At 39.8% G+C, this 17,013-nt stretch overlaps 1 protein-coding gene across 1 annotated transcript in view; it reads right to left on the bottom strand.

Annotated features, from left to right (window-relative positions):
* Positions 1–17,013, bottom strand: part of SPTLC3 (serine palmitoyltransferase long chain base subunit 3) — a 293,881-nt gene that overhangs the window by 106,891 nt on the left and 169,977 nt on the right. The window contains exons 14-15 of the mRNA XM_064647552.1: positions 7,992–8,131; positions 49–162 (exon numbers count right to left, since the gene is read on the bottom strand). The gene's annotated coding sequence lies outside the window, so the exon portion shown is untranslated. The remainder of the gene's footprint in view (positions 1–48; positions 163–7,991; positions 8,132–17,013) is intronic.

Here is a 17,013-nt window from a genome sequence, read left to right as displayed (position 1 = left end):
TTTCTTTTCTGTGATAACAGAAAAAATAAAATATCTACAGTTACTTACTCTGGGGAGAGTTCACATGGTATCAAACCCTCATCTTGCGTGGAATCTTTCACCAGAGTCCAATCTCCCCAAGTTGTCAAAGATTATTAAGATGGTGATCAGTACATTCACATGCTGGTGAACAAGAACAGGCAGAAGACCAGGGACACGACACTGATTACAGTCGTGATATTCCTGAGGTCCTTTTTGTTCCATCCACCCTGACACTTCAACCTGCAACAACGTTTGGAAAGTGGAGAGTGAATAAGGAACTCTCATTTCTTCTTTAAATAAAGACAATCTTGCCTTCATTGTGATGCCTGGGTGTATTTTTTGAAAGCATGTACTGCACAGCAGGTTTTTAATCTGGAACAATCAATGGGCAAAATTTTTTGTATAGCACTAGAAAAAAATCCTGGTGGCCAGGTTTTTACTGGAAAATTATGTAGCCCACATATGATAGCAGAATATATTAAAAGGCAGTATATTTGTGAAGTGAAACAACCACAGGTAAACTGTTTCTGGTCCAGTAGTTGACACAGCTCACAGTCTGAGGGCAAGTTTTATAGTTTACATAAGTCCTTGCACAATGGGGACTCACCAAACAAATACCACCACAGTCTCAGCGGAGAACCAATCTCTTTTCAGACTCTCAGCAACTCTTCAAATCCGTGGTCTCACTATCTTGCATACAGCAGGTCTCTTTCTTGTAGGACTTTATTTATTTGAAGAGATGACTGTATTCCATTGCCAAGATGCTGGGAATTGTCCAGACTGCTGAGTTCTGCTGAAGCTGTGTGAGCTCTTCACAGACACTCATCTCCATATGTGGCTGATACAGTGATGGACAGTCTCTCCTCAGGAGCAGGCTGTCACCCACAGAGGAACCATCACAGCCAGAGCTCCTTAACATATGCCAAGGTTACCTTGGCATCTACATGAAACTTAAAATCCCTACCAGCAAAAATAACTTGTGGCATTGGCTGTGGACAAGAATGACATTCTGCAAGTCTTCCCTGTAAGCGCATTGGAGAGGGCACTGTAGAGAGGGGCACTATGGAGTGTTGCCAGGACTCCTATCAATACAAGTACTTCTTCATTCCAGTGTTGATGGACATTATCAACAGCTCCTTATAAGCAGGCTGCATTTCATATTTACAGCTAATGCATTCATAAGGGAGCTATCAAACCTTTTCTTGTTACTTTAATCTGCTTTCAGATTTAACTAAAACTTGGGATTCTGCCCTGCAGTCTCCACCCCTTCTTTTATTAAATTCCCTGCTGCTTCAGAATATTTTACTTTTTATGTTTCTGAGTTGAAGCTTGTGAGGTCTGCTGATCTGGCAAGTGAACAGACCAGAACTGGACTTCTAGATATGGACAGGACATCTCATGCTATTGCAAAGTCTTTAAGACAGTGCTCCTCACACGTTTAGTGTCAAGCTCTCGAGTTTCTGCAGTTGCTCACAGTCCTGCCCAAGAATTAGGCATTAGGAAAATTCCTATCAGAAAATTTTAGAGTTTCTGATGTAGAGGATGATGCTCAGACTGCATTCCTTGACCTCCTTGTCAGGATGTAGCATCTTCAGCAGCCCACTGTCACTGGAGCTGACTTAAAAGGCACAAGAGGGGCAACTGTGCTTTGCCCTCATTTCTGCAGTTATTCTTTATGTTCATTTTAGGAGTGTTGATAATATTAGGTTGCTATGAACAGACTTTTTTCTACATGAGCTTATGCTTGGCTATTTCAGATTCACTGGCAAACCACAGGAATCCCATTCCTGTGTTCTTGGAAGATTGTTATGGTGCCCACAATCCAACCGGTCTTCAGAAATACCTAAATGGTTGCATTAATATTTGTCTTTTGTTACTATAATGCACTTAATAACAGCATATGTCTTTTAAAAATATTATAATCTTTCTCCATCCAGCCACTTACTGGAAAATTTATGAATTAACATTCTCAGTTTTCTGACTGAGATAGGTCCTTAAATCTACGAGGTATGGTTCATATTCAGCCTAAGAACAGTAAGAGTCAAAATGATCCCCACAGAAGCATTGCTCATACTAAATGAACTTGCTGAAATAAAATAAAAAAATGTTTCCAGAAGGTAGAAATGCCACGGTCCTCATCACAACTGGCATCCTTTAATCCCTTTTAGAAGAGATCTGATTAAAATTAAATCTAGAGATATCCCCAGCTAGAAGCTGAGACACACTACTGGAGAAGCTTACTCACTAAATCAATATTAAATCAGCAGTTTCTTGTCTTGTAATGGTTGACTGTGTACTCTACTTATTCTAAAGTCAGTGATAAAGTACTTATTGACTACGATGGAGCAAAACCGACTGGACTATGGTGCTGCCCTTTAGGAAACACCACTCATAGGTAATAATACAACAAGGAACTAGAACAAAGAAGATCTAGATTCATCTCATAGCTCTTCCCTGTGAGTGAAACAAAAAGCCATGTCATTCCTCTGTACCAGAGCCGCCAGATCAAAACCAGAGCAAAGAAATTTTCCATTCCTTCATTTCTTGTCTTAGTCTAAAAGGGAGAGAGAATATTGATCCCCACCTCTTGCTATCCTGAACATAATACTTGTAGCAACATAGAATCGTAGAATGGTTTGGGTTGGAAGGGACCTCAAAGCTCATCTAGTACCAACCTCCCTGCCATAAGGCAGGACACCTTCCACTAGACCAGGTTGGTCCAAGCCCCATCCAGTCTGGTCTTGAACACTTCCAGGGATGGGGCAGCCACAACTTCTCTGGGCAACCTGTGCCAGTGCCTCACCACCCTCACAGTAAAGAATTTCTTCCTTATATCTAACCTAAATTTCCCTTCTTTAAGTCTGAAGCCATTACTCTGTATCCTATCACTACAGCTCCTGGTGGAGTCCCTCTACGCAGCTCCCTTGCAGGGCCCCTTCAGATACCGGAAGGCTGCTCTGAGGTGTCCACACAACCTTTTTTTCTCCAGGCCGAACAGCCCAAAATTTCTCAGCCTGTCAACAGCATAATCATGAAATGCTCTTGTATGCACTGAACCCTGTGGGCACAAGCCTAAAACTGCTGAGACTGGTACCAAGAGCTCTTTGAGCTCACGCTCACCTATTGGACATGTGGCTCTGGGAGCCACCTTCTCCTGTGCAGATGCACAGAAACCCCTCATTTAAACACCTATAAAGCAGAAGCAGCTGAGGTAAAACTTTGAACACACCAATGTAGTTTTCCAAGAAACGAGCTCCAGTATCTCCTCTCTGTGCTGCAGCACTGATGTTTCCTTTGCCACAGACAGGACATCACTCATCTCTCTCTCCCCAAGTACAGATGTCTTACAAGTCAATTCTGTGGTTAATGCAAGCTGACAAAAGGAGGTTTATATACTGTGCAACAATACCCACTGCCACTCACTGGAGCAGAAGGTACTTCAAGGGCAGCCTTCTCCTCTGTGACACAACTACTGCTTCCCAAACAGCGCAGATGACTTGCAGCAGTAACGCTGCTTTCTGCTCCGAGTCCCCCAGGTACACTGTTAACTCCCCTCTTGTGGCTGATGTGCAGGTTAATCGGTATCTCAGCCTGCAGTGGTCCAGCTAATTTAAACACACACTCTGTGGAGAGTAGAGAGCCTGAAGGAAGTGGGAGGGGAAAGCTGGTAGGCTTTGAAGGAAGAACAGCTTGCTAATTTCTGCAAAAACTGAGCAAGAGACAGATAAAACTAAATTAGTGATCTATTAAACATAAATTAATGACATCTGCAAATGAAACGATATCTAAAATAATCACTCTAATAGCAGGATCTCTGGTGAGCATTAATGCTTAATTTTTTCTTGTATTTGATGAAGGCATCTATTAATTAAAAATATTTATACAAGGTAGAGGCTTGACAAGAATACTCTGTGCAGCTGTTCTTAAGGGAGCTGCTTCTGTTAATCAGCTATTTCAGAAGAAAATACCTCTAGTCTATGCAAAGAAGGCAAGATTGTACTTCAATAAATCATATTTAAGGCCTGTGGTTTCTAAATATCCTCTGTGGCTAGAATTAGATGAAGTAGGCTGCTTTCTACAGATCATATAATACACTTTCCATTGTTTAGTTAGCTTGTACTGAAAAGAAACCTTCATCTTATCCTCCCCCTCTTTTACCCCCCTTTTGTTGTTAACCTTTTATTGAATTGTTGAACATCCAAGTACAAAAGCAGATGATATGATATGCATGAACGTATTGTACAAATGGGGAGGACAAAGCTAAACCACACATTCAATAGCAAGTGTGAAAATATTATCAGACATTGAGGCAGAGACAAACCAAGGCTGTGTGTCATTAATGAGACTATTCAAAGTAATTTTGATGGAGTTACAATTCTATTGTCATCCAGGACTGAGAAAGAATCACTTATCATTTGAAAAAAGAATTGTTAATCATTATGCAGCTCTCTGGGGCACTAACTCTTTCAGGATTTTGTTCTTTGTCTCCCATGCCCTCCTTTTTTCCATTCTTTCCCCCCTCCCCTCATCTTTTCACTGCTGTGAAAACAGAGAGGATTAGAAGTTGTCCTGACACATTTCATTGTAAGGTTGCTAGTTTTGTCTTTAAGCATTTATTAGTTTGAATTCTGTATGAGGCACCTGTTGGCTGATGAGAATAAATCAACAGGAAGGTCACAAATGGGTTTGTATTGTACTCTTGCCTTTTTAAGCCTGTTGAGAACTCACTACTTTGCTATGCAGGAATAAATGCTGGAGAGAAGGCCAACCACGCTGTTGAACAGTATTTCATTGTGTGAACTGTGTAGGTTCCTTGAACAGAAGTTAAGATTAAAATCCTGTTGCCAATATTGTCACAATTAACTCAGGCCAGTGAGGGCAGGAGTCTCAGTTTATGACACCAGTTAAGTAAGTCATAGTTAAACTGCTCTACCACAGCTCTTGGGATGTTGCATGAGAAGAAACGAGCACTGCAAAAAGGCATTTGGAGAAATAAACAGGGAAGGTGATGTATGGATGCAGCTTTCTGAAAGCTCTGATAAAAAGGCTTGCCTGTGCAGTCCATCATGCTTGCTAAGTCAAGGATGGGTGGCATAAGAGCAAGTGATGAATGTGTTAAATTGCTAAAAAGTGGATAAGGGGAACAGCCTGGGACTCTGACAATGATTGCTTTTGCTTATGCTACTGCTATGATAAAACACTGTGGCCAGTCATGTGGGAACAACAGAGTAACTGCTGCAGGCCCCCCTCCCTTTTTAATCCAAAGGACAGAGCTGAAGTGAACTCCAGAGTAAGGAACACTTCTTTTAGAGAAAGGGAAATAAAATAAAATTAATTTTAACACATGACTTGATATATATTATGGCTCATGAGAATGTCCAGTTCCCCATGCCCTTTACAAACTGCAGTGGGCTTTACAAGGAGATCTGTTCCCCAGCAACACTGCCCATTTCTTTCACTACAGTATATCCATAAGAACATGGCCTGAGGAACGGAATACAAAACCAATTCCCTCTTTTTGGATAGGGAGGGAAAGAGATGTAGCCCTCCCAAACCCAAAAGCCTTTCTCACCTGGCAGTCAGCTCCACAGGCAGCTCCGCTGCCCCATCCCAAGAAGATGCACCATTCCCATGAAAGGAGAATTCAGCACTGATGAGGCCAGAAATGGGGAGCAAAGGTTACTGTGCTCCATTCCCTGTCCCAAGCCTTGCTTATGCACTTTGATTGAACATGAGGAAAGCCCTAGATACTTAGCTGAGTTCTGAATTGCCCAGAAAAAAAATACTCTTTCTCCTGTGTGACCCCCAGAACCTTGATTTTTTTAAATATTATATTTTCTCTTTTATTAAAGATATATGCTATAGATACATCCACAACATTTTACATCTATGGCCAGTTATAGCTCCTTTTTTTTCCTTAGTAAAAGATACCTTTACACATTCAGATTTGTATTGTTTTTAATCAGATTGGGTGTTTGATTAAATATTTCTTTTTCTCATACAATTTTTTTCACTGATCCCTACAGCTTGGAACGCCAATGCCAAAGTCAAAGCACAGCCAGAACATCCTTTCATGTGCTAAGTGAAAGCATTAAGAGTTGGAAGTTAAATTCATTCATGGCAAAACTTCCACTGGCTTCAGTGAATGTTGGAGTTTTCCAGGTTATTTCAATATACGAAGAGACAAATGTTATAATGCAATCTACTGTAATTTTGCTTAACTTTAAGGAACATTCAAATGAGAAGTAATTATAAACAACAGGGAAAAAATTGCTCCATTTCTAACGAAGAAGAACAGTTTCAAGTGTTGGTAAATTAGGTTCCTTTTTCCATAAATACAGTGATTTTCCAATTCCAATTCCATTTCTGAATCCAGATTCAGATGCTGTATGTATTGGCATGGTAGAAATACATACTTTCAGCTTTAAGAAATTATTCCAGTAATAATCAAGTAAGAACTCTCAAACTTTTAGCATTTACCCATCATTAACGTACAGCATGAATTGGCCTCTTCCCCAGACACTTCATTCAACAATAAATTCTGATGACACCAACCCATTGAGCTGCAAAGCAGAATAGACAATAGAAAACTAAAAAGAATCATCAGTCTGTCTCTAAGTGTTGGTGAACTGGCATTATTAATGTGTTTTTTCAGTTCCATCCATGTGCACCATGCTGCACAAGACACGCAGTGCCAGCTCCCCAGCTCACATAATTTGTCGTCTTTCTGACAAAGTTAATGGATCTATGTAAGTTTTACCCCCCAGGTGAGAATGTGAGCCAACATTTAGACATGACATTGCTTTGATAAACTTGCAATATGAAGAAGATGGTGGCATGACAGGCAAAAGCCTCGTTGTGCAGGCAGAAACGAAGACAACTGCAGTCTGTCAGCACAGGTGAAAGAAGAGGGGCTGAAGAACAGAATAATAGTGATAAGTACCAGAATTTTATTTCATTACCCAGAGAAGATGTGAGGCTTTTTGCTGGCCATTTTACAATTCTTTCACTTGACTTGTTTACTGATGGAAATGTTTGCCAAGGAACTTTGGAAAAATAGTGACATATGAACAATCTGCTGCGGCATATTGTAGTGGTGGTGTTTGCGCTGCTATAGTTACTAAGCTTTTAGCATTTTTGTAATTTGTCTTGAAAAAGCTGGAACTTGGCAGGAAGTTTTTGGGTGCCTCTATGCTCAAGTCAGATGGTTTTGGTATTTTTTGTTACATTTCTCTATGTGAAGAAAAGCCTGAAGATATGCTGTGTCAAGGGAAAGGAAAAAGTGGGCTCAGCTGAAGAAAGAAGCAGAAGGTGGGAGAAGAACCAAATGCATTGCAAGATTAGGAGAAACAGGTGCAAGCTTCTTTTCAAGGTGAGAAGAATATTTACAGGATACTCACAGGTCTTATGTAACTGCAAAATTAATCAGGTTAAGCAAAAAAGGCCTTGGGATTTTTTGCTTTCATTTGGTTTCTGAGCTGACCTGTAAGGTAGATTTTCATTGCGTGGTAAACGTAGACCAGAACCTCATGTTCAAGTACTTGAACTGTCTTGTGGCTCTGCTGAGGTGGGACACAGAGCTACTAAACCTAAAATGTGGCAGAACAAGCAGAACAGATTCTTCTAACAGGAGAATTTTGTTAGAAAGAAGTCTAGAGAGGAACTGAAGAACAGGGAAAGAGCAAAAATGAACCAAAACCCAAATAAAATTGTTGGTATTTAATAAAAAAATAAGGAGAATTAAACGCCATATAAAAATCAGTTGTGTGGTCAAAGTACAGGTGGGGACCCTTCCCATCACTTCCTAGGGCTCTGTGTATGGGTAGCTCCCCATTACTGCTAAATGCATATGAAATACTAGTTTTCTGTCAGAAGAATAAGACTCTGTCCTCCCCTTCCCTGAACCACAGCCCACGTAGAAAATCCTGTGCTCCTGCCAGGAGTCATCCTAAACACACAGAAAATCTTACCTGACACATGTTAGATTAATAAGGCATTTAGGTAGTGTTATGAAAGTCTTCACTGCTTGAATATCGTGTCTTATCACAATTCTGCAACAATTTTCTTGACACTTTGAACTTTCCAGAGGTTTTTCTAAGTGAGAAGGAGGCTGAGAAAGAAGTATTACAGTGCTGTTGATGAAACTGTTAACATCATGCTTGTTCTGTACCTCTCGGGGAAGAAAATATATAGAGAATTCTGTTTGCTTTTAGCATTTTGCCTTTCATTGTAGTTTAACAAGTGGATGCATAGAGAAGTTCATTACAGCTGCTTTAAAACTGGTCAACAAATTTTAAAAATTACACAGTGTATGTTAACCAGCAGAATTGATTACTTAAGGAGAATGTAGCTAGAGGTTTGGTGTGATTAAGTGGGATAAGACATTCATATGTATCATGAGGCATAACCTATCAACATTTGTATGAAAGAGTAATATTCTTTATTACATTACCTGAAATATTTATCCATATCTACATATAAATTATGATGAGATATCAATGCACATATTAGAAACAATTATGAACCAAAAAAACAATGGCTAGCCCAGACCTCACTGAAGGTTATTAGAAAGAAAATTCCCTTCTGGAAAGTTTATTCCACAATATATCTTCTAATTTACTCTTCAGGAGCTCACAGCAGCCACAGTTGCATATTGGATATGGCCCTCCAGTACTATCTTGCAACATGACTACTGTGTTTTCTGATGTTCTCCCCATCAGTCTCTGTCCTGCTGTCTCATACCATGAAACACAAATTACCCATAAAAATGATAATTCTCTTATTAGTTTTAAAGGTCAAATCAAATGATGTGGAAAATATGCAGTGGTGTGACATATAATTTACATAATTGCCACAAAAACACGGCATTAAAGCTGTGTGAAAAAAAAATAATAAAAAAAAAAATCAAGCTTCACTTTAGGAAAAGCTGCCTGACTTGCAGTGAGAGAAAAGGGAGGCTGCACCACCAAGGCAGGAACACCAGCAACCCAATGATCCCCACCCCATTCAGATCTGAATTTACCTATTTTTCCCACCCTTTCCCCCCAAACATACACACACACACTGAAAAAGGGAAAATGAGAGAGATTTCCCACTAATCCTGGATTTTAAACTGATTTGTTTCTAGATGTGAAACGTAACTTCCAAAGTCTTTATGTAAGCACGCTACCCTTGAGTGAGGGGGTGGACACAAAAATGATATTCCCAGTCCTACCTGAGATGCCAAATGGGGACCTGCACTGGAGCTAACGAGGTGTGAGCAGGGTCAGTGCTGGGGCCAGTCCCTGCCCATCCCCTTTGCAGATGTTGCTTTTCTCTGCCTTTGGCTCCCAAGTCAAGCAGGTCAAGGACTTCTTTGGCTTTTGGATGAAGGTGCTGTCAACACTCTCCTTCTCTTCCAGGGCTTGCCATAGTAGACATGGTTTGTGATCCTGTTTCTCCTCAGGACACAGTTCATGTGGGAATAAGCAGAGGCTTCAAATGCATGGGGTGCAACAGTCCAGCCAATATGGTTGTATTGGGAGGAATGAAACTCAGCTTATAGCTTAACAGCGACTTCCTAAAAGTGTTCACTTATAAAAAACAGACTCCTGATAAACATAGTTTGAATCCATTGAAGAAAAGCCAAACCCAAAACCACCACACAAAATCCAAGCTATTTAAAAGTAAACTTTGGATTATTTCTAATGCCCTGATACTACTTGATTACTTAAACTGATTAACAAGATGGCTGCCTTTGACTCACAATTTTACAGGCAATTTATTCAGGAATTAGACAACTCAAAAAACTGGTAATAAGCTTGACATCTGCCCATTTTTCTTATACTTTAGGGTCACCCCTCTCCTCTGCCTGCCTGGCACACCAGGCATTATATCAGGCTTTCTGCTTGGCATCTCTGGCAGCTGACAAAACAACGCTTATTTCTGAGATGACTCCAGCAAGTTGTCCCTCATTGTGTCAGTGAAGTATTAACCCCAACTACATACTTGGTTACTATGACTCATTTTATTAGTATAACCTCTTGTGCTCTTGTATCTTAATTTATGTGCACTGTATTGATGATGAATACATTTATTCTGCTTCTTTTTAAAAATTAAATAATGCAAAGACAACCTTAGTCTACTTTGATTAATTAAGGTTGATCTTACCTTAAAATAATTAAGCTGACAATAGGTGTCAACACATTAGAAAAATGGAGTATGATGATGAGGAAAAGGTGGCTTATTACATTATGTCTACATTTTGGATTTATAACTCAGTTCATTTCATATCATATATATTTATCATCCAGGTTCTTAATAGAACTTTTTAATCAGCAGAAGAGAGAGAGATTGCTTATTCATTTGACATATTACAAATTAATAAAAATGCAATGAATGACCAAATTCAAATGGTCTTTCACACCAGAAATCTTTCTGCTTCTGAAGTGCAAAGCTCTGTTATGAAATAGAAGAGCTGAAATTTTTTTAGCTATCAACGGGCATTCATTTAATTCACTGCATATATTAAAGGAATCCCCACAAGGTATCTATTCAAGGTCAAGTTATTTTACATTTCCATAATATTAAAAAGAGGAAAAAAAGTAATACAATGACACACTGAAAGAGGGCATTAGGTAATTAGGTAAGGAACATTTGTGATCTGGGCATTCAGAAAGCTTTAAATTAATTTTAGAAGTGAGCAATACTGCATAATTCTTTTTTTTCTGATCAGACTGACATCAACCTCAAAATACAGCTGAGCTGAATTATACTAATGTCAGGACAAAAGTCAGTTTGAAAATGGCTATCAGAGACACCAAAGGTGGAAAAAAATTCAAGCAACGCTGATCAATCCCTGAAATATCCCTACAGTTCTGATATATTACTAGAAATTCATACATATAATAATTGTGTGAATTTCCTTTTTTCTAAGCCTTCACAACATTACATATATGTTGATGTGTATTAAACCTCAGGAATTAAACATATTTTTATAAAAATAAATTTATAAAAACCCAAGTACTACATATTCAAATGCCTAATTTTTACTACTCCATCCCTCCTCAACCCTAGCCTTTTGTTTTACCTGCCTACTTGCTTTACCTTGTCTCTGACAGCAGAGTTGAAGGGTGAGAGCTGTCACCCTTGTTTGTACAATACCCAGCACAACCAGGCCTGCAGATGTTAGAATAATAATAATAATAATAAATCACAGCCTGAAGGAACTGCTCAGACAAGGGAAATATTCCTTGTCATGGAACAGTTGGATCTTTAGTGGTATCTGGGCAAACTTTCCTGCACTGACCATGAACACACACTGACACAGTTTTGGAGGGTCTGTGCTGGAGATGAGGAACTCAGCAGTTCAGCTATTATTTTGCACAGTACTGTCTGAATTTAAATACGTCCATTTTCTTGATTTTGAGAAAAATGATATTTATAATTATTAACTTTCTATTAACAAGAGGCTTCTCAGACATGGAGGCCAATTTACAGACTTTTACCCACAGATAGTGGGTGTAAATTAGTCACATTTTTTAAAATACATGTTATAACTCTGAAATAGCATAAAGTGGCTTTAGTATGAGTCTTGATCACAGTATCCTTCATTAATTGTGAAAATTAACTGCATCTGATGTGGATCCAGCCCAGCAAAACAATAGGAGGTGCAGGCAAGAGATCTTCCCATGGCTGGCCCTTGGGGACAGAGCTGCATCCAAGAATTGGCAAGACTGATCCTGTCACAGTCAGTCTTGGTAAGTGACACAATTAAGGAACTGATCCTAGCTTCCATAACCTGATTTTTCCCACTATTAAGGGGATCACAAAGATCAGCAGAAGGCACATTATAAGGTCAAATAGTGGCCTTTGGTTTCTACTGTGATTATGAACGATTAGACATCTAAAATTTTATTCCCATTGGCTGTTTTTCTTCTCTAGTATGTGCTGTTCATTATCCTGGACTGTAGGACTTCAAGGGCAGAAATTGTCTTTGTGTGCTGTGCCAAACAACACAGCCCTAATCCTTGTTAGGGATTATTAAATACTACTGCAAAAATAAAAATTACATGAACTTCTGGACAACAGAAGAAGAGATGGAAAACTGTGAGGTCCAACTTTAGATTTGTGAAGGTAACATGATACAGGTTCAGAGCATCACAGCAATAACAAATGACTGAGGGGTCTGTCTGGGAGTTCTCATTCACAGCCATGCACTGCAGGTAGCTCTGCAAGCCCAGTTGAAAGCAGTACAAATTTCACGCTTATTCTCACTTTCTTCTTCGTGTTTTCGAGACAAATCGTGTGGGAAGTCATAAACTTGAGAGAGAAGACACATTTAAAACAAGTAAAAGTTGTGGCTTCAAACAGTTGGAAATAGTTACATTTCTACCAACTCTCAAGATCAGGCAAGATTTATTTTTCATTTGTAGCTTGGTTCAGTATGGGAGCACACGAACACTGTAATCTGTCTGTCATATAATAGCTCCAGACTGGATTTAGATGAGTGAAAAAGACATTTCTGAGAAATATCAGATGAGAAAACAAACAGAAAGACGGCGACAAACCTATGATGAAAAATGGGAAGATTATGTACACATCAGCTTATACAGCACTACTGATTGCTGCCCTCAGATCAGAACAAGATTTTACCTGAAAAGCTAATATTGAGCAAAGAGAAAGAAAAAACATTAAAAAGTTGCAAACTTCTTTCACCACAGTTTGCTAAGGATCAGATTTTCCACACTGAAATAACCACCACTGGCTGATCACAATTAACGTCAGTGTTTTCTCAGTAACAGCAAAAACCACAGTACTAGTCTAAGCCTGCCAATTTTGTACAAACAAAATTATTAAAACTGTTATGTGGATGCATAATCTATCTTTTTTAAGACAGTATTTTAAAGCTGTTTTCTCCATTGCTGTACATCTTTATTTATGCAGTGTTCCTCTGCATTATAGAGGCTACCAAGAGGGAACCTGGTTATTTCCCTCCAAGGCTGACGGGCCAGCAGAAATGCAGTTCTCCTTGCCCCTCTTGAAGTTCAGTTGTCTACATCAAACTCAGTTATGATCTCCTCCCCCTGGGCCCCCATTTCCTGCATGACTGCAGGCAACCAAGTAGTTTCCAACATGATGAGCTCTTGGGTTCATATGCCATAAGTTCTCATGGCGAGAATGTTTGGGATATCTGGAATAATGGTCTGCTATATCTGCAGGGTGACTCTTCCCACTCTGAGACAGTGGGAGTAAGGAGCCTACACTGGGATTTGAGGTTGTAACAGGTGGGGATTCCCTTTAGCTCTAGATTTGATTTAGATGAGTGAAAAAGATTTTTCTGAGAAATGTCAGGTGAGAAAACACACCGGAAATGTAGACGAAAAACTCAGCTGCTGTTACCCAACTAATGAATTGTTCCTAAATGAACATTTCAATGTGGACATACTGAATTTAGGTCTGAGGAAGAGCAGGGATCTCAATAGCCATGGATCCTCCTGAAAAGCAGCAACCAAGTGCTCCTAAATACAAATTCCCTACTCAGCCATCATCACTGCTGACACTCAGTATCATCATTTGGAGGCTCTGAGTGTAATACTGGTGTTACTTGAACTGGTTTCAATGGTGCAACAGCAGTGATTTGTCTCCCTAAGGCTGGTCTCGACAGTAGCTGCTGAGACACCAGAGTCAGGCCAAGAAAAACATAATTATGGATTATTCTGACAGCCAGTCTGTCAGCAAATTATTACCTAACCTAAACTACACATGGCCTGTTCCCAGAAAATGAGTAAGACTCAAAGCAGATCATAACCAAATATATTCCAGTGCAAGAAAAGCCAATTTACTGACCCTTCAACCACCTGCAGAACACACATGTTGTAACTTTCCTTATGCTAGAACAGACTGACAGCAGGGAGGAGGAGGAGAACCTTCAAATCTGGTATAAACAGTAGCTCATCTCTCGGGTTTCAACTCCTTATCTAGAAGATGTCAAGGTAATGAGTCCTGAAGTGAGCTTTGTGAGATGTTTATCTTCTGAGGGTAATGTTGTATTTAAATTTTTTTGCAACTAAGCCCCTTGGTGGTTTAGAATCATTACATTTTTTTTCTCTTTTTATTCAAACCAAAAGTTCCCAGACTAAGCCAACGAACGGAATGGAGCCCTGTGAAGAATATTCACAGCCATATATCAAGAGCTGTTGTCTAGATTTTTCCAAGAGCTTTAGAAGCATCTCCTTCAAACAAGCTCTGTGTGAACCAAAGTGCAAATGAATAGGGAATGTAGATCAAAGGACACCACGCTGATTTGGGGGGGTTTCATCGTGCACTCACAAGGGTTAACATGGGAGACTGTTCTGAGCCTTCTGTCACTCTGTTTTATGAGCAAGCTGCAGCAGGACTTCTGTCAGCAGAAGTTAAATGTACCAAGTGAGGGCAGTATATCATCTGCACAAGAACTTGCTTAGAAATGGAGCGTACGTTTGCTCGGTAGCATTTTTTCAGCCAACTAACTTTTCTTCCTCATCAGAATTTTTTTTTTTTCCAGCAGATTTTTCCAGCCTGTTACAGAATGGATGTTATGACACACAAACAAAATCCAGTCTGCTCTTGCCTGTACAGAACAGAATATTGTTCTCTGGCTTAGCCTTTCAGTGATCACCAAGCAGAGTAGCAAATTATTGCTGCAGGAGGTCTGAAGCAATTTATGCAATATTTTTCTCATGAAGACCTACTGTTATTTCTCAGCAGTCACATTAGAAAAATATATATTGAATACCTTATTGCTTTTTAGCATTCATGGAGTTTTGTGACAAACATGTTGCCAAATGCAGTAGCCAGATGGAGGAGAGGCAACTGCAGCTCCATGTTCCCAGTTCAGAGAGTGGTGAGTCTTGGCTTCCATTCCTAATATGTACCCATAAAAACACAGCTGAGATGCCAAAAACAAATATATGCATGGACACATGGCCAGGTACAGGGGTCATTGCAGGTAGAAACACTGAGCACTCACACAAACAGCAACAGCCTCCTCATTTTCCTCTCTGGTTGAGCAGCATAAAAGCCTGTTAGTGGAAAATACACTCACACACACATATATAAACATATATATCTACACATATATAAACATATATATCTAAACACACCAAGTAACTGGTCTCAGACACTCAGTCTATCCAACGGCTTGCCCGCAATCCTTGCTCTCCCCAGCTGCAAGCACCTCAGGACCAGCAGCCCCACCCCAGCTGCTGCTCCACAAACACTCTTGCCTGCACACTAGACATCCCTCCGGTAACTGGTCTTAAGCACTCAGCCTATCCAGTATCTTTCCCTGGATCCTTTCATCTCCATTTGCCTCATGCAGAGAGACACACATGCAAATGGATCCCACTTAGTCCACCCCCCCAGACTTACAGATCTTATGGTCTCCCTAGTCTTGGGACTAGTGGAACCCTACCATAGCCAACTTGTGAGCCAACTCTGGTCTCACTGTTATTTGGCCCAGACTCATAGCTGCCTTGATATCTTGCTCCCAGATATTCTACTCAGTGGTAGTCCATTTTTTCTATTTCTCCATGCTTGTTCCTTCCCAAAGCATCTTGATATCTCTCCTTTCCTCTCCTTTCCTTTGTCTCCTCCTCTAAGTCAATAAATCCAACAATCAGATTCAAGACTGCCCAGTGCTCTGTTTTTCCTGTAGAAGGAGGCATCCCACATTTTCTATGCAACCAATTTAATCTACAAGTTAATACAAAATGTTTCTGTTCTGCAGTCTGATTTTGCTGTTGCGTGCTAATGCTTTCTGGCTGTAAGATTTATACAGAACTACAAAGGTATCTGAAATCAGTATATTTCCATACTTCTGTGTGATATTCTTAAAAAGAAGCAATTATTTTGCCGTGCTCTAACTTACAGAACAGATGAGTTCTATCTATCTATAGATATATGTTCTATCATTTATAGAACATATAGAACATATATGCATATATTTCTGCATATATGTAAACAAAAGTACACACAAACACAACCGAACCTCGAAGACCTTTGGATCATTTGAAGCTGCCAGTTTATGAGGTGCTAAATCTCAGGGAGTACCAGTGTGCCAGTTTTGTGGCTGATTGTACAGAAAAGGCTAATTCCAAACTCGAATCCTGTAGTTTCCATGCAGATCTGTTCCTTTTCAACCACTTTCTGATGATGGTCCCACCCTGTGGGCCACCAAAGGATAGGAATTCACAGAGCAGCATGCATCCTTCTTTCTTATTTCCATGTTTTTTTTAAATATACATGGCAGCCTGCACATACCTTTCTGGGAAGGCCTTCATTTCTGGGGATTCCTGCATCAGTCCTCTTTAATACAGTTGGGATCTGTGTACTGTTTTGAAACAAATCTCCAAATTTTCCTTACATGCTTTACTTTCCCCATGACATAGGGTTGTCTCAAAGTGCATGAATTGGATCCCTGTAGGATATACTAGACTGGAAGATGATATCCAAGAAAGCATCCAATGCACCTATCACAGCAAGCTTTTCACTTGCACTGCAGCATTTTTTGAGTACCACTGGCATCAAGCTTTTTTCTGATCTCATGCTTTTCAAATAAAAATAAAAAATAGTTATGCTATTTCTTTTTTCATAGTAGCTAGTATATTGTGCTTCAAAACACAGGCAGAGTCAGTCTAGACAAGTAAGACTGGTACATAGGCACTACCATTACATAGAACACAAAAGGAAAAGGAAGGAAGTAGATAATACCTACTGCATTTTAGATGGGCTGCCTAAACTAGGAGCGACATCTAGGACAAAGAAGGAATAGACAGCATTTTCTAAAAAGAACAGTGTGTGAAATTAAGACTGCACAGCATCAGGAAGAAGCTGAGAACCTTCAACTCCTGTAAGGCTAACACACAAAGCTGTCCTGTCACAGAAACTAAGCACCTCTGAGAGCTTCTCAACAGAGAAGTGACTCACCATCAACTTCTCTTTACCAGAATCAGAAAGAGATGCCAGATATAC

This window comes from Pseudopipra pipra, chromosome 3, assembly GCF_036250125.1.
Source record: "Pseudopipra pipra isolate bDixPip1 chromosome 3, bDixPip1.hap1, whole genome shotgun sequence".
NCBI lineage: Eukaryota > Metazoa > Chordata > Aves > Passeriformes > Pipridae > Pseudopipra > Pseudopipra pipra.
The sequence above is the reverse complement of the archived record's forward strand: the minus strand, read 5'-3'. Positions and strand labels throughout refer to the sequence as shown.